The sequence below is a fragment of the Stegostoma tigrinum genome, chromosome 5, assembly GCF_030684315.1.
Source record: "Stegostoma tigrinum isolate sSteTig4 chromosome 5, sSteTig4.hap1, whole genome shotgun sequence".
NCBI classification, from domain to species: Eukaryota; Metazoa; Chordata; class Chondrichthyes; order Orectolobiformes; family Stegostomatidae; genus Stegostoma; species Stegostoma tigrinum.
In genome coordinates this window covers 40,780,260-40,802,426 of record NC_081358.1, presented here as the reverse complement: position 1 = coordinate 40,802,426, position 22,167 = coordinate 40,780,260, and the positions used below count along the sequence as shown (strand labels likewise).

The following is a 22,167-nucleotide window of genomic DNA, read 5'->3' as shown; positions in this document are numbered from 1 at the left end:
CCAAATAATGCATGCACCTTTGTTCTGAAATGCACTACGAAAATTCCACATTCCTACTTTAGGAATCTCCAGCGTGTACATGGGATAGGTGAGATCGGGACAAACGATGATCTTAAATTAGTTTACTTATCATGATTTAATCTTATGACAAAACTCCATATTTTGACAGTTATGAGACTATTAAAAGTGCTAAATGGTTGCCGAGGGACAAAGTACGACTGATAATTGAGTCAAACAAGGCTTAATTTATATCTAAATTAATAGACAGCATGTATTACTTGCAAATTAATTATTTGTTAAATCACTTTGTACAGCAATTTCTGTGTTTCAACAATGGTGCGCTCATTTGGGTCCTGTTGAAAGCAAAAAAAAAGGATTATTTTTATTTTTGAGTGCTCGTAGCTGCATAGCCTCAGAGACAAATGGAAAAACTTCACTTAACCTGGGGCTGGCAGCAATTGTTTCAGCGGTGAGGTATTTTCAACTTGGACAGTGACAAGGTGGTTAAAGATATGACATGCGATTTTCTGCAAAGGATTGAATGGATGTTAATGGAATAGGTCCCAGAAAAGATTCATTTCTCAAGTGAGATGAAGATATAAAATACAGTGGGCCAAATGCCCATTTTCAGCTTGAAGTTACCATATTGGACAAGGTTGGTATTAGAATGAGGCAGGCAAATCAGAGTGACTTAAGTTTATTTACAGCAAGATTCTCTGCATCTTGCAGGCTCTATTCAGAATATTTGAATAGCTCAGCATCTTGCTGAACTCATCCAGCTCAAAATAATGCTGCAGGACAGATACCTTGTCAGTTCTATTTAAATGGACCGGGCACTACTGATAGCTTTGCTTCTGGTTTCTCAATACAGGCTGCTGTTGGACTTCTTATTGAGTGGATGTATGCCACTTGCAGAAAATTTACTCTGTCTACACAAAGCAAGATTATCTTGTGTTGCCCTGATAATCTGGCTGTGCCTGAGGGTGATCTGTTGGCACTGGGAGAGCAGAAAGGAAGAGAGGAGAGGGATGGATAATTCCACTCAGCAAGAAGCTCAATCTAAAGCCAGTCCTTCTACTGAGCATCAATGTCTCAGGCACCTTCCCTTTACAAAGAGCCACAGAGCTCTCTAACTTGCTGCAGTCACAGCCAAAGCCTCAAGGGTGTAGATAGCGCTGCTTCTTTTGTCAATGTGACTGCGCTCTTTGATTGTATGCAACAGAATTCTCAAGGATGCAACAGTTGACATTGACCACATTTCCCAATATATAGTACTGTGTCAGACAGGACACTGAGGTTCTCGGTGGAGGAGCAGATACAACATCCTTCTAGACGCTTGGCTTGCAGCAGTGACATTTCCTCATGATGCACTTTTGTTAATCAACAGCATTCCCACTCTCTCAGTGAGCAGTTGGTTTGAGACCACTGACAGAACATCACATAGATCCATGCCCACGATCCTGGCAGGACTCATGGCTCTCTTACCCTGGGCCCTTCCACCCTACCAACTTAATTCTAAACAGGCACAAATGGGAGCCATGACACCATCAGAAACATTGTCAAGCAGTCAGTTCAGTTGTTCAACATTTCCGTAGTGATCGGGGAGTTCAGAACCAGAGGACAGAATCTTAAGGTGAGTGGAGAAAGAGTTAAAGGGACCTGAGGGGCAACATTTTCATACAGAGTGTTGTTTGTATGTGGAGTGAGCGGCTAGATGAATTGGTAGATACAGGTGCAATTACAACATTTAAAAGACATTTGGACAAGCCCATGAATAGGAAAAGTTTGGAAGAATATGGGGAAAATGCAGGAAAATGGGATTTGTTTAGTTTAGGAAACTTGGTCGGCATGGACAGGTTGGACCAAATGGTCTATTTCCATGCTGTACAGTTCTGACTTTAGTAATGCTCCTGCTGCCAGGACAGTCCCCAAGGAGCTTTACAGTGCAGTCCTGAGCAAGTTTACAGACGCCTGATTGTCTTTACATACTGCACAGTTCCACCATTATGACCGACCAGCAGTTACCTCCATTGGTTACCTCCATCTGAGCAAAGACACATGATTGAGAAGTCTTGATGTAGATTAACTGTGTCATCAAGAAGCTGCAGCTTGAGTATTTCAAGCCTCAATTCATATCAGCCATATGTGTCACTTTTCAGGTGCTGAGAGACATGCCTTGTAATTCCACAATACGATTTTCAAATTAATTCTCCTGGTCACAAAACCTCTCGCAAGTGATGTTGATCAATGTTTCAAAATCTGATCTCTAAATCAGCATGCTATACAAATAGGTGCATTTATAGCACCTTTCACAGCCTCCAGATGTTGCAAAACACTTTTCAGCCAGACAGGTATGTTTGAAGATTAGTCATTGCCATAATGTAGGAAAATGTGACAAGGAAGATCCCACAAATAAGCTTAAATTGAGTTAAGGAATATAGGAATGATATAGCAATGAGTAAGGCTCTTGAGGGATTTGAAAACAAGGGTGGGATTTTCGAGATTGAAGCATTATTTAACCAGGGACCAATGTAGGTCAGTGAGCACATGAGTGAACAAGACTTGATGTGAGTAAAGATGACGAAGATAATGATGACTTCGAACATGCTCATTCAGTTTTATTTTAGTTTGTTTTTGAACGATACTATTAAAGTGTTGGAATAAAATGTCCTGAAATTGAATATGTTATATTTAAGTTATTTTGTTCATTTTTTTCATACAATATAATGATGACTCCGTGGTTGTTGTTTAAAATTGTGCAGAGTTTTGATGCAGAAGAGAGGATGCTATTTTTCCACTGATGGGAGGGTAGGTATCCAAAGGATACAGATTTATTGGCAAAACAAATTGGTGGAAAAATGAGGATAAATTTATTTATGCAGCAAGTTGTTATGATCAGGGATGTTCTGCATGAAAGGGCAACGATAGCACATTCAATGGTAGCTTTTAAAAGGAATCTGGATAAGTATTTGAAGGGGAAGGAATGCACATCTATGCGGATAGGACTGGGGACTGGGATGAATAGGTTATCTATTTCAAAGTGGTCTGAATGGCCTTTCTCAACACTATATGATCTTATTTTGACATCCACACCATGTTGCAAGTTGTAATTTGTGGAGTAACTATTCCCGGAGAAGATGAAGTTGACTCGGACACTTCATGTGAACTGTGAATGCATGCCTTTCTTGGTAGTTTATTTCATAGCTGTATTTAAAATCAAACAGCCAAGGACAAAGCTCCCTGCAAACTCTCCAATTCTGCTCTTTTGGCTGCTGGCTGAGATGACAAGCAAGACATTTACAACCATGCATTTTTTTTCCATTTGACTTTAAACATTTATCACATTGGATACGTCAATGATGTGATCATGCTATTGTGTCGCCAAAGCTGCCTTTGTATAGTCCTCTATTTACAGAGCTTTGAAAATAGCATCTTGCAAGGTATTTTGGAAAAAGGACAACATCTCCTTGAACATTAAGTATGCTTTTCTGGCCGTCCACAGTCGTATTTTTATTATATACATAACATATATACACATATCCATCAAACTTCACTTATCATCAGACATAAAAAGAAATAACATTTCAAGGAGATTTCTGTTGGCTACAGGAGTAAGTACATTGAGGATAGGAAAGAATGACAATCATTACTTGTTCCTCCAGAAATGGCTCTCTCCCCCTCACATGACTGTAATGCATTTCAATTTCCAGTAACAAGAAGCCCACTCAGTTATTCAACTGAGAGGAATTTTACTTATTAAAAGCTGCTAAACAGCTTTGATTTAACTGCTGTCTTTGTTCCGAGTATGTTTGATTCCAACAATTTTTGTTTTCATGGTTAAAATATGAACAGCTCGTGAGTTCATACTGGATTTCCCAAATGGTCTTATATATTAATTAGATTACAGCTGGTAGCCTGTTATTGGCTGTTAATGCATAATGGTTGCCTCTGGGCCTAGAAGTGAACGTCCTGTATTTATTTTTATTTCCAGAAAATATTGATTGCTGCCTCTCCTTCTCACTCGTGACTGACTCAGTGTAGATCTACATAGCCTGAAGCTTAATTGGTCTAACCTGTGGAATTTGCAATGCAAAGTGGTGGATTGGTGAGTATATGAAAAAACAAGTATTCTGCTTTAATGTCATCATAACAGGCCAGCAGACACAAAATTTAATGTAATGCAGTGGCATTGGGTATCTTTAAATGATTTAAATACAAGTATTTGAACTGCTTGCAGGAAAACAGATTACAAGATAAGCATCTGTTAACTCGAGTGCCTATCTCATGGCGAAAAATAGGTCACTTCTAAGGAAACACAGTTGTAGAATGAGTAGCTCTGTATTAACTAATAGATTTAAAATTTAATGAGCTCCAGTGCTGTCTAGAGCCACTCTCAATGTTTGATTTTGAGGTATTTGTTTTTTTTATGCCTGTGTGTATTTAAACAAGCCTTCAGGGGATTTAATAAATGCCAAGTACCTTGCCTACTAATGAGTCACTCAAGCAGTGAAGTTCCTGTTCTAAGCAGTGTATTTACTTGGTATTATTGAAAATTGGTGGTCTTTTCTTTTTGTTTTTAATTAGCAAACTAATCTCTATGAGTAGATTAGAACACTGCAGGATACTGAGGTCCTCTGCTAATACATTTTTTTCATATTTTTATGCTGAGCCTGCAAGATGGTGGGCATGAGTACAAAATCCCAACACAAAGGGATTATACACTCAAATGCACTTAGCACAATTTAAGAGGGAAAGAGGCCAGAGTCTGTGCAAGGACAAAGATAGCGGACAAATTCTTGTGTGTTTAGGAAATACATATACTAATAACACACAATATTTCAGTACTGCTGCGCTGCTCACAGTTGAAGGAAGCTGTCTTAAACTGTACATTTTTTCCCTTCAAAAAAACAAAACATTGTAGGGGCGTGGTGGGGAAACAAAGAATTCTTGCAACTGGAAAAAGAATCATTCAATGATAACATTGTCTGAAGAAATTAAACCAGATCTTGGTGACGTGTCCTTTAGTTTGACAGTCAACCCGTTGCCTTCATGTAACAGCTTTACGTTGTCGTATGCTGGCTGAATTTTTGAGAATACCAAAGAGTCAAGGCCAGAGCAAAAATTCCCTAAAAGCAATGGGATTATATTTAGGAGTCTGCCCACAAGCTAATCGTACATACTTAGACAACTAATTATAAAAGCAATGACTAATCTGTTCCAATATAACTGTGTTTTAAAATATACATGACTTAAAAACATTTTCTAGGACTTTCGAAAATTTATTCAAATACATGTGCAAATGATTAAAATTTAGTAATTAAAAAAAGACTAAGAAGAAAGTAGATATGAGCTGTTAAATTTATAGCAATTACAAAAATTCCAGACTAGAATATGAAAAACTTAAATTAATCAGTTTTCTTGCTGTTGCAGTAATAAGAACTTTAATATATATTTGAACAAAGATAAATCCCACTATATTTTTTTCATCCACCATCAAATATAATAGGCTCCAAAGGGAAACTGGTTGGAAAAATGATCTGAATGCAATCATATTTACCACCTTCCACATTGACTTAGTCAGTAGCCATTTTATCATTTGCCAGTATTATTAACATCTAAAGTCTGAGTCATATTTTCATAAATGTTCTTATGTTGTCTAAGTATAAGCTTATGACTCATAACCCAACTCACTTAATGGATTCTTTTGGATGACATGATGACAAGTCAAGGTATAACTTGTGCCAAGGATTGCTAATACTCCAAGATTGCCCTAAAAGCCTAATTTCCACCACATTTTTTGTGAGCAGCAGCTCAGAAATTCATTGGGGCAGGGATGAGGGTGGTGCATCAATTGAACAAAATAGTGTTTTTGAAAATATTTTGTTTGAGTATATTATTTTGTTTATGGGATACGAACATTCCTGGCTGGGCCTGCATCAAACATCCATTCCCAATTGTCCTTGAAAAACGAGGTGGTGAGTTCTTGAATTTCTGCAGTCCATCTGGTGTAGGTATACTCACAGTAGTTTTAGTGAAGGATTTATTTGAATTTGACTCATTGATAGAGAAAAATTGTGATGTAATTCCAAGTCAGCATGGTGAGTGATTTGGAGGATACTTACAATTGGAGGTTCTTTCATGTACCTATTGTCTTTGTCCCTCTAGGTGATTGAGTTTGTGGGTTTCTCCCGCTTCTTATCAGGCAGTCTGTCAGGGATCAAGGATAAATTGCTTCCACTTGGTTTGGCTGGGTCAGCAATGACTAATAACATCAATGTGTGATCTACAGACTCTGAACATGCTGGTGCTTGATGGGTTAAGTAGATAACATGTTCCTGTGCTTTCGCTGATGCCCCAGCTGTGTCATCCCAATCATGTTTCTCAATGTATTTGGTCCATTTCTGAATGTAACTGTTTCAGTTTGGTTAGTCACAAGCCAGGAATTGATGGGAACCTCTTCAGGGATGTTTCCCGGACATTTCTGTAGTTTTCCTTGTGATCAAGGTCCAAGCAGAATAGCAGCTATAAAGTCCGGTGTCAGGCATGTGAAAGGCCTGATTCACACAACACAGCTGATGTTGAGTGATTTGGGAGACACTTTTGAAGCATCCTTGGCGCAGCTTGTAAATGGCATACACTATTGCCATAGATTGTCTGTGATGAAGGGAGCAAGCATTAAAGATAACGGATGTGATGCTGATCAAGTGGGCTGCTTTTTCCTTCGTGATAGTCAGCTTCTTGAGTGTTGTTGGAGCGGCATTTACCAGGCAAGAGTGTGGACAGAGTCAGGAGATGAGTTACTCACTGGAGAATTCTCAGACTCTGACCCAGACTTTTACCCAGAGTATTCAATTACAAGTTATAAATGTGTTGGTGATGGAAGAATTACTCTGATTTATAAACAGTTAAGATTAATCTCAGTGGGTCAAAAAGGAATCTATTCCCTTTCCAGTTGGTGTCAGTAGACATTGCATCTGGTGAATGGACAATAGTGGGAGATGTGAGAGCGGGTTATGTGAGGAGCAGGTGGTTGGAAATGATATGATGAAATTGCTAGGAATTTTCCAGAGTTAACAACATACTTTTACCCCAGCACAACATTTGTGATGTATTCTGTGGTGTATTTATAATCTGTTATGTCTTTAGGAATAGATGCCATATTGTCTCTAACAGAGAAGCTATCATTTAGAATGAGGAATATAAAGATCCTTGCTTCTCTCAATTAGCATTGACAGCTACTGGGCAAAATTCCTCTGTGTGAATGATTTATGATTTATGTTAACCAAGATGATAATTCCTCTGCATTTGCTTAATTAGATCATGTTGGCCAGAACGCATATATGTGTGTTTAAAGATTGTGTTAGCATCACCTGCCTAGAGAGAGGAACGGTCAAGGTTCACTTTCACATTTGATTGCTGCATGGTCTTTACTGCTGGAATTCCACATTGAAGTGTTTCTGGTGGGGATCTACTGTGCCTACTTCAATGATTGGATACACCCAGGAAAAAGTCACAAATTAGCATTTGGTAAGAGGTACAACTGGACCCTAATCTTAGCACACCTACAAGCTTTCATTTATAGAAACACATGTAATAAGCACGCATCTTGAAACCCAACAATCACCATTTTAGTACGTTCCTATATGTTGAAGCTCAAGTGAATCCCCCATTATTGTCCAACACCAGTATGCAATAAACTCTCAGTTAATATACAATTAGTATTAGAATTAAAGTGCCTGACAAAAATAGTGTGAAAACTCCTTTTTTAGGTCTGAATCCCCCTGCAACAGATGTAATCATAGCAGCAAAATAATATTTTGTTAACCTAGGCTAAGACTATTTAAAATGATAAACTCATTTCTATTTAAATGTAAACTTTGTTTGACTGCAATCTACAATGCAATTACAATTAGCAAATTGGTGTATATGCCAAAACATTTCTTCTGAGTGCTGATAAATTGAAGAGAGATAGTGGGAGAAATAGTAAGAGTAATCTTGAAGTTAACGTTCTTAATACTGGCTATGTTTTACCAACAAGTCACAACATGCTTCTCATCATCAGAATCAAGCACTTCAGCATGAATGTGTGTGCTGCATTATTTGTACACAGTATTCAAGTCTTGAAAAATGCTTTACTCTCCCGTCCAATTTTTCCATGGGTTAGATCCACATTCAGAAATGCATCACTGACCCTGGCAAACCTAAACAATCATGTACTTCCAATCAGAAAGTAAAGAGTTCAGATTATTTAACCCTTTAAAAGTATGATGAAAGAAAACTGTACTAATTAGGCACTCTAATAATGCTCAGTTCCATAATTATCTCTGATTAGTTATAAGTTATTTCCAAAATATCCTTATCATAGAAAAATAGATTGTTTTTAGTCACAAAATCTATAATGTTTCATTATGTTAAAAAAGTATTCCTTATCTGGCATCTGCTTCTTTTATGAATTATTTTTAAAAATATTGTTTTGAGGTTGGTTGGCTCGCCGAGCTAGTTTGTTGTTCTGCAGACAGTTCGTTACCATGCTGGGTAACATCCTCAGTGCAGCCTCTGATGAAGCGTCGGTGTGTTTTCCCGCCTGGCTTCTAAACTCTGGGGTCCGTTGCAATGGACTGCCTCACTTCCGGGTTTCCTCCGTAGTGGAGTGTATATGGGGTCAAGTTCAACGTGTTTATTAATAGCCTGCTTTGTGAAGTGCCATGCTTCCAGGAATTCTCGTGCTTGTCTCTGCCTAGACTATCCCAGGATCTTGGTGTTGTCCCAGTTGAAGTCGTGGCTCTCCTTGTCCATGTGGATTGAGATGAGTGAGTATTGGTTGTGTCTTTCTGTAGCCAGTTGGTGTTCATGTACTCTTGTTGTTACTTTCCTTCCTGTTTGTCCGATATAGTGTTTCTCAGTCTCTGCAGGGGATCTTGTAGATGACATTGGTCCTGTCCATGGCAGGGAGTGGGTCTTTAGTTCAGGTGAGCACTTATCGTAGGGTTGATGTGAGTTTGTGCGCCACTCTGATGCCCAGTGGTTGTAAAAGTCTTGTGGTGAGTTCTGACATGTTCCTGATGTAGGGTAGTGTGATGAGTGTGTCGGGGCATGTAGAATCTTTCTGATGCTGTTCCTGTAGGCATCTCCTGACCCAGTTCTTTGGATAGCCATTATCCTTGAACACTTGGAAGAGGCATTCCTCCTCCTCTTGGCATAGTTCCATGTTGCTGCAGTGTATTAAATAGCGTTCGCATGCAGTTTCGTTTGTGTGTGCTGGGATGGTTACTATTGAAGTTTATTACCTGGTCTCTGTCTGTGGCTTTTCGGTGTACTTTTGTTTGCAGTTCCCCATTCCCCATCATGGTAGAGCGCAAGACAAATAGGAAGCAAACTAACAACAAGTGTACATGAACACCAACTGGCTACAAAAATACACGACCGATACTCACTCATCTCAATCCACATGGACAAGGAGAACCACCAAGGTCCTGGGACAAGCTAGGCAGAGGCAAGCATGAGGATTCCTGGAAGCATGGCACCCCACAAAGCAGGCTATTAATAAACACATTGAACTCAACCCCATATACATTCCACTACGGAGGAAACCCGGAAGTGAGGCAATCCATCGCAACGGACCCCAGAGTTTAAAAACCAGGCGGAAAAACACACCGACACTTCATCAGAGGCTGCACTGAGGATGTTACCCAGCATGGTAATGAAACATCTGCGGAACAACAAACCAGCTCGGTGAACCCACAACTCGAGCTACAAATCTAACCCAAAACCTTAGAAATATTGTTTGCGTACTAACTTTTGTGTTGTGAGCAACACACACAATGTGCTCCTGAGATGCTGCTTGGCCTGCTGTGTTCATCCAGCCTCACATTTTGTTGTCTAAAATTATTTTGTCAGCTTTGTTGTGATATGTTATGAAGCAGTCCAAATATTAAAATTATTTCTTTAACATATGTACTGTATTACAAGGACACTGTACAACGTTATTTGGAGTAGGCGTCTACTTTCACATGCTGTTCTCTCCCTCACTGAGTAATTGTGAAGTGTTTCATTGTAAACCATGACAAGTTGCAGGAAAACAAGTACTAACTTGCAGAGTTCTCTATCATGAAAACCATCTTATTGATTGCAAAGCTGTATCCCTTTCTGTGAATAAAAATAATTATGTTGCCTTCAGATGCACAAGTAGTGCTTTGAAGTTGCCTTGTAATTAATGAAAATGCCACAGATCTCATAAAATTATGTCTGCTGATGCTGAATTTTATGTGTACATCCAGATGCATGTCAAAACAAGGCATCTATTATATCTGTGCTAAGTGTTGAACCACATGGCGGCTAACTGACTTTAAAAGCCCAAATGGCATAGTAGCTTAACTCAGTTATTTTGATGCTCTATTATGGCATTATCCATGTGGTGCCCTTTGCTTCTAAATGAAATTTTAGAAGATGACGCACATCAACTTGTGACAAATAGATTCTGTGTATACCATTCCAGTCTGGACTCCAAGTAGCTAATGCTAAGTTATAGAGGAGTAAGCATCATTCAGTGCATTAAAATGCACACCAGTTCTGCTATCCACATTGTAAGTCATTCTTTACACCTTCTCCAGCACTCCAGTTTTCACATAAAGAGTTCCAAAGTTCATCCAGATCAGCAGTGCTAGAGCTATGCAGAAGAAAGGTAGAGAAAGACAAACTCTCTGGTGGGAATAATGTGTTACAATTTACTCAGGGAGTCCAAGTTCCTGTGGCAAAATGCACTTTTACGTACATGTTGCAATGTGAAGCTGCGAATAGTGGTGGTAGAATTCAAACATCCTCTTCATCAAATGGCTGTTAAGGAATATCTCTTGCTCTTACTTCCTGACACTAAAATTTATAGAAATAATTTGCAAATTAATGATTATCCTGTATAGCAACCCTATAAAATACACATTCCTTGACCATCAAGTCCTGAGTAGAACTCAAACTCTGAGCTCCTGGACCAGAGGCAGAGATGCTATCCACTTCACCATAAGATCTCTCAATCTCCTGGAAATCCATTTGCCTCTTATCCAGCTGGTGTCATATGTTTTGCAGTGGCTTAACTTAAGAATTTAAGAATTCTTAAATTTAAGAAATTTAAAAATTATATTGGTAGAGACTGGAAAGGAGATCTTCTTCCAGCTAGACAATCATGCACGATAAGAGGGAGAGCTAAAGAAAAGAGAAATGGGCTTCGAGATGCCACAATGGAAAATGGTAATGTAAAGAAATTTGGATTTGAAAGAAGATTTGGGGAGGAAATGGTTGCACAAGTTAGAATTTCCAAAATGTTGTCAAATCACAATCAAAGTAGAGATGATAGCAAATAATTAGCAGGAAACAAGATTTGTATTTAATCATATAGCATCAAAAACTAAATGGTTTAGTTAAGTGAATTTAATTGAATAGGCCTGCATGGAGGAATATGGTTCGAAAGGTTTTTATTAATCTCCAATGTTATATTTAAGTCTTCTCCAGAGTTTATGCCCAATGCAGTAATAGAGCCGGATGAACTTTGCTGAAAGTGCATCAAACTGAAAAAAAAATTATAGTTCAATTGACCATAAATAAGCAAATATAATTGTTTAGTAGATAAGAGAGCATGTTTCGTGCTTTAGTAGCAAATTTCAACATTCGTACACATTGTAATGAATTTCTTTTGTTTTGTTGCATCCATTTGATCTATGTAAAGGCAGCAACTCTGAATCATAAAATTCAGGGAAACAAGTGCCTTAACAGTTCCCATATGGCTACATTCAAATCTGCCTAGAGAAGGCGATGGCCTAGTGCCATTATTGCTGGACTGTTAACCCAGAGACCCAGGTGACATTCTGGCAAATTGTGTTCAAATGCCACAATGGCAGATGGCAGAATTTGAATTCAATTAAAATCTGGAATTAAGAGTCTAATGATGACCGTGAAACCATTGCCAAGTGTCAGAAAAACGCATCTCATTCACTGATGCACTTTGGGGAAGGAAACTGCCATCCTTACCTGGTCTGGCCTACATGTGACTCCAGATCCACAGCAATGTGGTTGACTCTTAAGTGCTCTCTGGGTAATTAGGGTTCAGCAACAAATGCTGGCCTAGCCAGTGACATTCTCATCCCATGAATGAATTAAAAAATGGGTAGAGTTTGTCGCATGGTTTTCAGTTGGTCAATTAAAACCATTCAAAGGCCATTAAAGAGTATTTCAGAGAACACAGGCAGTAGTAGGGTAGAAGGGGGCAGGCAGGTTATGTTAAACAATGCTGCTGCTCAGCTGGACTGCTGAGAAAACAATCGATCTACACTGATTCTGTGTGCTGGACTCAGAGGAAAAAGTACCAAGAAGAGTTGAATAGTTCTGTGCTCTTGTGAATCAGGAAGGAGTTATTTGAGCTGCTTTATACAACTGAATAAAATCAGAGCTCAGGAATAAACAGAGGGTAGTATGAGATTGGTAAATCTAGCTAATGATGTAAAACTGGAACTATGCCTGTGAGTAAATTCGGGAGTGCTGTGTCCAGAATTCAGGGAAGCATAGTCCCAGGAAAGGAGGGTGATCAACCAGAACATGAAAACATCTTGAGATTGTCCGTAACTAAACTTCTCTTGAGAAAGTTTTAAGGCCTAATTGTCAAAAACCCCTTGAAATTCCCTTAGAATCCCTTGTGAATTTTAACAAAATTTGATGATCCATTGTCTCACTGGCATCTGAGTTTGGGGAGTGGGGACATATTGTCGAGAATTTTGCCTTGATAGCACTTACTATTTGATGAGCTCTTTGGGGTGTTCAATAGCAGTTTATTCCCCACATTTATTATTTATTATGTGAAGTGGATTTTACTACTGTTCTAATTTTGCATAGTGAAGCTTTTTGTTTGTGCTAAAAATGTAGAATCTTGTGGCTTTGTTCTCTTAGAAAGTCCCTGGAATATTACACTTTGACTACTCAGAAAAACTTAACTGTCTTTAGCCAGATCCTAACATAAGTTTAGTATTCTCATGTGGCATTATAACAATATTGCCCTAATATAAACCCTACATTATATGGACTTGAGTTAGAGTATTTTAATCCAGTGGCAGCCAACACTATCAACTGTTAAACAGATGCTAATCTTGTGCTCAGTGTATTTCCAATTCAACAGGGTGCTAATCAAACACAATCTTATTTCATTGCAACCACAACAGAATTTAATGCAAACCTCTGCATTTAGTTTTGTATGACAAAAATATTAATATTCTGGATCTCCTGCTGTGGTGTAAAAAGGAAATCAAGACCAAGGGGAATTGTGATTAAGGTCAAGAATCACAGATTTTAGGCGCACATTTGCAGTTGAGTCTTCATCTTATAGTTGTGCAGAAGCACAGATAGAGATTATTTGGCCCACAGTGCTCCTGAAAATCCTTTGCAGGAACTATCAGTTTGCTTTGTTAGGGTCACAGCCTAAGGATATAAGATATAATGATGTTAGGATTTAGGACAGAGATGAGATGTAATTTCTTCACTCAGAGTGTGGCATGCCTGTGGAATTCCTTGTCACAGCAAGCAGTTGAGGCCAGAAATTGAATATTTTCAAGAAAGAGATAGATATAGTTCTTGAGGCTAAAAGGAATCAAAGGGTAAGGGCAGAAAGCAGGTAATGCCACCATAGTCCCATTCTCATTAGAGAGGCATCTGGTGGTGAATTTGACCTGAGGGATACCATGACTCGAGTGAGGAGGCAAGGTTAAGAAGGCAGGAACTTTGTGATAAACTTAATAGGAACTGAACCCATACTGTTAATATCACTCTACATTACACACTAGCCATTAGGCAACTGAGCCAACCAAAATCTTGACAAAAGCAGGAACAGGATACTGAGGAGGATGACCAACTATGGTCATATTGAATGGTCGAGCAGGCTTGAAAGGGTGAATGGCCTATTCTTGTTCCTATTTTCTATGCTTCTGTGTTTTTAAGTTTCTGACTGCTCATTGCACATAACCTTGCATTTATTTCATTTTCCATGTTATATATCTTATTCCTTTTTTTGAAAGCTCCTATTGAATCAGCTTCTACCATCCATTGAGATAGTGTTTATGATCACATTTGATTGGAAATTGTCTATGCAAACATATAATACTGTAATTATACTCTCGTGCCATTGGTAACATTATAGCTATTATAGATATGGCAGTAGGGAGTTACTGACAACAACGGCAGAAATCACAAGCCGAGTAAAATGTTACATATACTCTAATAATGTTAGTGTTGCGTTTTGATATGGATTTGCAATTGTATTTGTAACTCAGATTGATTTAATACGTGCGGTTTTAGCATTTTAAAAAAAGCAGCGGGTTTTTGTTTTTCAGAAGCAAAAAATACAACTTGCATAATATTATTTAATCAAAAGAGTCATAGTTTAAGTAAATGGACTGTGGGGTTTAATAGCATTGGTATCAATGCTAAAGGACAGTTGAGAAAAAAATGCCGTCTGCTACATAGCTGCCTTTCTGAATTGTTAATGTTGATAGTCAGCGATCAGTACAGTGGAAGAGGCGTGGCTTCACCAAACAAATTGAGCTTGACTCATATTCCCCTATCACTCCTCTGCCTGGTTGCAGCATACGTCAGTAATGTAATACAAGAAATTAAACAACAGGGGAAATATTGTAAAGCAATGTAATCGCCAACTTGTAACCTTCTCCCCACTAGGCACATCCTGTGCAACCGCTGTTTGCTTTTCATTGATAGCATCTAATACCAACAGAACTGAACACAAACAAGCAACAAAGTTAATTCAAGTCAACGGAACCCAAGGCGTGTTTTTTTTTACTGTCTCTGCGTTGGTATATTTGTTCCCAATAAAAGGCGCTTCGGTAAGTTGGCGGTTTCTGCAGAAAGCAGCGTTTAGCGTTTTTATTAGGCTCGTGTATAAAACGATTATAAATGATACGAGGTGCATCTATATAAAGTGTCACGTAAACTGCTTACGTCTTTGCAAATGATGCACACACACGCAGAACCAGCTTAATACGCACAAGTTGCATTTTTAAAAATAAATATTACAATACACGGAGCTGGGTGATTGGTTGACCAGGGATGTATGTATTCTTACCATAAATCGTAAAAAAAGATTTCGTTTCTCAAGAGACTGTTGCATATTAATTGAAGTGGATTACTGTTGCGAAGGGGAGTGAATTTGTGCAAGCGATTTTGAGGAAACGAACTGCTCTGTAAGTATAATGTAAAGGTAAAAATTGCATTAAGAGCTCTATGTTTGTAAGTGTGAGGCAGAGAAAGGAAATTGGATACCGATATCGTTCCCTTACCCTTCGGGGTGTGGAGCATTAGTGAATTTGTCTATTGGAGCTTTTAAGGGATATAAATCACTGTGTGTGTGTGTGTGTGTAAAAAAGCCTTAGATACTGCGTTCCCTCTTTTATTGTCAAATACACAGAGAGCTACAGAGAACACTTTAGTCCGGAGCTGATCTGTTTTGTTACCGGTTATATCTTGGGTCTGAAGTGTGCACACACACTGTGGCTAAGGTAGCAACATCTGGATATTCGTCAAATCACTTGGAGATTTCAAAATGAACCAAGTGTCTTTTTTAAATGTTGCAGTTTAAGAAAAACATTGCATTTGGGTGGTGGTGGAACTGGGAGGGAGACAGAAGGACACAATCTGATTCACCCATTGCATTTGTTTTGTGTAATATTATTGTACAAAGAGAGTTACACATCGCATTAAATAATGCTTAGCAGATTTTTGATGAAATTACATTGTTTTCTTTTAGGGGGTGGCGTTTACTCTTAAGATTTGCATGAAACAGCACCCCCCCCCCCCATCCATCCATCACGTGCATTGAGTTTACTACCTGAAATTATTGTCTGAGGTGCACAGCTAGTATTGTTGGGACAGTCATCCCGTACAAATACAAAAACTATAATATTCAACTTACACTCAACTTCAAATTTTGTATCACCCACTCTGACCTCTCAGTCAATGTACAAGGCTTTCGCTTTTGTTCACTGAGCGGTGCCCCAGTAACTGAATTCAGACTGAATTCTTTGGCCTGAATGAATTAAGAAGTTTAAATAAATCTGTTCATAAACGTGTGAATGGATTTCAGTGGGTGTAACTAAACCTTCGTTTTATTCATCATGTCAAGAGATGGGAGAGAATGCAAATTAAATTCTCATAAAGGGGGAAACAAGGCCAAAACAGCAAGCTGTAGCAGTTTACAATGGTCTTCACCATTGCCCTTGAATGTTACATGTGTTGTAGTGACATTAAAAAGAACCTTGCACGTGTAGATTTGCTGACTTAAATTATGTTTGAAAAGACGTGTCAAAATGATGCTGTGCAACACTTAACTTTGGGTCAGTGTTAGGGCCTTACACAGTGCTTGTTGTAGATTGGTTTTGAGCCAGTTGCTTTGAATGTCAATTGTATTTCAAATCTTGAAAGCAACATTATTTTATAAGAACAGGAAGAGATTTGCTAAAAGACATATGTTTCTTATTCACAGTATACTCAGAGAGACAATTTAAACAACACAGTCTGTCTTAATGTGTTGCTGATACCATTTAGAATCAGAATGTGGAGTAAAGCTCAGGCATGAAGTTACCAAACTGATTTTGTGCCAATAGACATCTAAACTAAACCAAAATTATCTAAAATACAGAATTTCACTTGTAATCATCCAGAAATAATTCTCACTTCCATTCATCTGCAGTATAGAAGGCTGGGAGGGGGAATTTGTTCTTCACACAGAATATAACCCTTTGCTAATGCTGGTTTACACCATCCACCATCCCTTACTGAGATTCTTGCTGATTCACATGAGCATAGGATCACTAATAATGACCTGCTGTCAGTCATTATTTGATGCAGTTTGGTGTTAATATCTACTTAGCCGCACACAATATCCAGCATCTTTACTTAATATTCGCTCGCTTCTAGGGATGCTGGCACAGACAAGCATTCTGTAATGTAGTCTATCACAGGATAATACAGCAGGAAACCATTCAACCCATCTAGTCTTTGCTAACGTTTTTGAAGCCCAAGCCTATTTTGAACCTACCTGAATGTTCAAAGCATCCTGCCTTGCTTTGCATTTATGCACCTTGTCCCTCAGCCAGAGATACCAGGCCAACAGTACTGTTATATGTCCACGGTGTTTAGTACAGGCACAAAGGCAGGAAGCTTACCATAGTTGTTAGCTGTCCTTAGTCAAGTCAAGATGCATAGCAATCACTCAGTGAGCCCTAGTACACTAAGTATCGTGTGCTACAGTAGCAGTATTGTTGCTTGAATTTGGCCAGTCAGCTGCTCAGTGCAGTCAGAGTCAGGAGCCTTCTCTCAAGATCACCTTGGCTCTTTCTGTTCTGTTGTGAAATGTTTTCCTCTTAGACTGAGAAAAAGGCAGAGATTAACGGAGATGAAAATTGATGGCACAGCTGCTACTGTTGGTACAGATTGTCATGTGTGAGCGAGTAACCAGAGCAGAAGGTATGCAGGGTTAGTGGCATTGGGATGGGTCAGAGTGAGTGAGGGAAGATATAGCAGGCAATAGTGAGAGTTGATAGGGCATGAGCCTTGGTGGGAGGTGAGTAGAATAGCAGAGGTACAGTGAGTATGAGGTAGCTGAGAGAAGATGGTGCCACTTACGCTGGCGTAGTGGAGATGGTCGGCACAGTGGCTCAGTGGCTAGCACTGCTGCCTCACAGTACTCGGGACTCAGGTTCAATTCCAGCCTCGGGCAACTGTCAGTGTGGAGTTTGCACGTTCTCCCCGTGTCTTTGTGGGTTTCTGCTTGGTGCTCAGGTTTCCTTCCACAGTCCAAAGATGTGCAGGTTAGGTGGATTGGCCATGTTAAATTACCCACAGTGTTGGGGATGTTTAGGTTAGGTGCATAAGCTATTAGAAATGCAGGATTACAAGGATAGGGTAGGACGTTGGGTCTGAGTGGGATGCACTTCCGAGGATTAGTGTGACCTTGTTGAGCTGAATGGCCTGTTTCCCAAACATTGTTGGGGTTCTATATAAAAAAAACTTCTTCCAACAGTGCTGTGAATTTCCCCCAGTTGACTGAAACTGTACTGTTAGGTGGCAGCCTCTGGCCAGGCTGGCAAGGTGCGGTGTCAGGACCTCCACTGCTCGTGCTGGGGGAAGAGGACATCCCACCTTGGCACTACCCCATCGTGCAAGATGACTAGATTCCTGCTTGGAAAGTGGGTCATATCTGGAGCAAATGTCAGGAACTGTGCACAGCAACTTCACATGCCCAACGGGCTTTAAATGATGGCACCTGCACGAAGGATGCTGGTCCATTTCAGGATATCCTGGGTTGCAACTTGCTTTGGATATGGGAGATGGTAGAATTGGATGAGAAGGGTGCTCTTGGGGTGGGGTAGGTAGGTGGCAAGGCGAGTTTGCTAAGATGCATTGAGAGAATGCACTCGACACCATGGAGAGAAACTCTCCATGAAACTCACAAAACTGATATTTAAGACAAAAAAAAGTAGGATTCTGAGAGAGATAATGGGAACTGCAGATGCTGGAGAATCCAAGATAACAACGTATGAAGTTGGATGAACACAGCAGGCCAAGCAGCATCTCAGGAGCACAAAAGCTGATGTTTCGGGCCTAGACCCTTCATCAGAGAGCCACGAAAGCTGACATTTCGGGCCTAGACCCTTCATCAGAGAGGATTCATTCATTCATTCATCCTCTCTGATGAAGGGTCTAGGCCCGAAACGTCAGCTTTTGTGCTCCTGAGATGCTGCTTGGCCTGCTGTGTTCATCCAGCTTCACACTTTGTTATCTAGGATTCTGAGAGGATGATTTCCCTTATGAGCAATCTAGAATTAGGGGTCATAGTTTAAAGGTAAGACGTCTCCCTTTAAAACTAAGATGAGGGCATCTTTCTTCTCTTAGAGGGTCCTTTGTAGTTGGAATTCTCCATCACAAAGATCAATGGAACTTGGGTCCTTGAATATATTCAGGGCTGAGGGTAGACCAAGTTAGATTGGAGCTAGAGGTTATTCGGGTAGGCAAGAAAATGAAGTTAAGGCCGCATCACATCAATCTTGAATGGCAGAGTAGGCTCAACAATTGAATAATCTACTCTAGCTAGAATTTCTTACAATCTCATAAATATCTTCATTTTGTCCTGGATTATAAATTATGAAAGATTTCCCACTGTGGAGGTTAAATTGACTGGCCTGGCTTTTTACAAAGAAAGTAGGAACTACAGATGCCGGAGAATCTGTGATAACAAGGTGTACATCTGGATGAACACAGCAGGCCAAGCAGCATCAGAGGAGCAGGAAAGCTGACGTTTCGGGCCTAGACCCTTCTTCAGAAATGAAGAAATGATTTCTGAAGAAGAGTCTCGACCTGAAATGTCAATTTTTCTGCTCCTCTGATGCTGCTTGGCCTGCTGTGTTCATCCAGCTGTACACCTTGTTATCTCTGGCTTTTTATAACATTGGTTTAGATTGGTGGAACAAGCAAGTGAGTTTAAATGGCAAATAACTTGTCTTTACATAATCAGAGATAGTAAGAACTGCCGATGCTGGAGCCTCCACACTGTGTTGTCTTTACGTAATGCATTTCAGAGCATCTCAAAGCACTACACAGACAATAGAATACTTCTGAAGTGTGGTTTTTGGCCTAATGTATGGAAATAGAGTAGCAATACATCTTGGGCAACATGCCAGAAAAAATCTCCTTCTATTCAAGTAGTGATATGGGATGTTTCATGTCCACATCAGGGCTGGCTCAGCAATGGCTTGATTGGTACCACTATTCACTGGGGACAGAAAGTTAAAGTTGCACTCTGGAGCTTGAGTACAAAAATCAAGGTTAACACTCCAGCGTTGTATTATTGATGCTAAACCAAGGCCCTATTTTCCAACTTGGATAGGTGCGGAAGATCGCGTAGCACTATTTTGAAGAAAAGCAGGGGAAGTTTCCCAGGGCCCTGGACAGTATTGATCACTCAGTCAGCATCACAGAAAACATCTTATTTTGTTATTGTCAGCCAGCTGCTTGTAGGGCTTTGCTGAGAACAAGTTAGCTGCTGAATTTTCTCCAGTGATGTTAAAATGTACTTCATTGGCATGGTCATGAAATGTTCAATATAACTGCAGATCTTTCTGTTTTACAGATGGCAGACAAGACTTCAGCTTAATGTCTCACCTGAGAGGTAGCATCTCTGACACTCTGTCAATGAAATGTCAACAAGATGATGTTCTAAATTTCTGGTGTGGGCATGAACCCACATCTCTCACAGCAGAGATGAGAGCTGATTCAAAGGTATTTCCCTTTTCTGGTGCTGTCTGGAGTGTCTCGTCCTAATATATGTGTTGTGCATGTAAAAATAACGGTTTCCAACAGCTTATATTGATACAGCCCCTGCTTTTTGCAAAATGATCTTCACAGGAATATTATCAAACAAAATTTGGCACAAAACCACTGAAGGAGATGTTAATGAAGGCAGATGACCAAATGTTTGGTCACAATGATAAGTTTGAAGGTGTGCTTGAAAGGAGGAAAGAGAGCTGAACAAATTCCAAATTTAGTGCCTTGGCTTCTGTAGGCATTACTGCTAAAATCAGGGATACTCAAGGGACTAGAATAAGCTGTGCGGTGGCATCTGAAGTGGGCCTTGTGCTGGAGGACATAGGAGAAATGGTGTGTGGGTAAACCATGAAGGAACTTTGAAACAAGGAATGTGAATTGTAATATCAACATATTGCTTAAATGGGAGCCGACATCAGTCCTTCTCCCTCATGATTTGCCTAACTTCTTCATAAAATTGCTTACGTTTCTCATCTGAACTGCTCAAAGTGTAAGAGAATTTCACATTCTAACCACTGTCTGGGTAAAGAGTTATCTCTTGAATCTCCTACTGGATTTAGTACTGACTGTCTTATATATGTGACCCCTAGCTTTAGTTTCCCCTACATCATCAAGCCCTCTCATAACCTTATCAGATTACACTTCTTTTATCCTTCTAGAGGAAAGGGTGCCAGCCTGTTGTCCCAGAAGGGAATAAAAATATAAAAATAAAAATATAAAAAGAATAAACATACTTGAAATGGATGTACCGGTCATACCAGACCTCCATCTTAAAGTGTACGAGACAAGTTGGATCAGTATTTCTTAATTATTAGTTTTACAAGTCTATTTTTTTCTTAGCTGATATCACTTTTGTAAACGTGCAGTCCACTTTCTGCTGTGTCCCTGAAACCTTTGATGCAATATGGAGACAAGAATAGTACAGGTTGCTTAATATATTTCATCTCATTTTCTTGGACATGTAGAAATTAGCTGGGGTGGGAAAACATCATGGCATTAAATCTGCCTCTTGCCTCCCAATATTATTGGAAACTGTAAATCATTTACTTCCAGCTTAAAATTGAATCTTATTAAACCAGGAACTGATTACTCATTCTTTAACCACTTTGTGTTGAATCATGCTTTATGATTTAATGCATCAGAAGTAAATTTCAGTCATGGATAAAGGTGTGATTTTTAAAATGCTTTCTTGATTTCTGGGACTGCTATAAAATGCCCAAAAAGAACCTAGGAAATAGGATAGAGCACAGAGATATAAAGAGTTGTATTCTGAGATTTATTCAGTATGTAAGTAGGAAATGGAGCAATATTTGTTTTGTCCTTGCTCATACTTGTAATCATTCTCTGGTATTCCTTGCTCAAGTCACAAAGGCACAGTGTCTATCACATTTTAGGGGCTATATTGTAAATTTACAATCTCCAATGAAAAGAAACTATTATTGTGATGAGCGATTGTGTGCCTTCCCTTTGGTTGAGCAGTTGTCTAGATGGCTAGAGTGTGATGCAGAGTGATGCCAACAGTGTGGGTCATTGCTCATACCAGCTGTGCTAGTTCATGGAGACTGTGTCCCCCTACCATGTCCCAATCATGTTGCTTGCTTCACTGTCTTCACCATTTCCCTACATGCTCCATGAAGACCATCCTCTGCCACCCTTTGCCCAGGAAAGTCAGCATTGCCAAAGCATACTCCACTTCATCACAGCTAGATTAGGATCAATTCACAGCACGTTTGAGCTCAAGGACACTTATGACTTACTTGCTTCACTCAGGGACACACATCTGTGCTGGATGCATTTTACATT

The 22,167-nt window shown here is 39.5% G+C and overlaps 1 protein-coding gene across 8 annotated transcripts in view; it reads left to right on the top strand.

The window, feature by feature from the left end:
- Window positions 1-4,013: 4,013 nt before the first annotated feature.
- Window positions 4,014-22,167, top strand: part of znf516 (zinc finger protein 516) — a 161,208-nt gene continuing 143,054 nt past the window's right edge. For 7 of the 8 annotated variants that reach the window (XR_007247423.2, XR_007247422.2, XM_048529756.2 and 4 more), the window contains exons 1-2: window positions 14,620-14,870; window positions 20,171-20,319. The gene's annotated coding sequence lies outside the window, so the exon portion shown is untranslated. Of the gene's footprint in view, window positions 4,106-14,619; window positions 14,871-20,170; window positions 20,320-22,167 lie in introns of those variants that run through there. The other variant, XM_048529752.2, reaches the window with a different exon arrangement.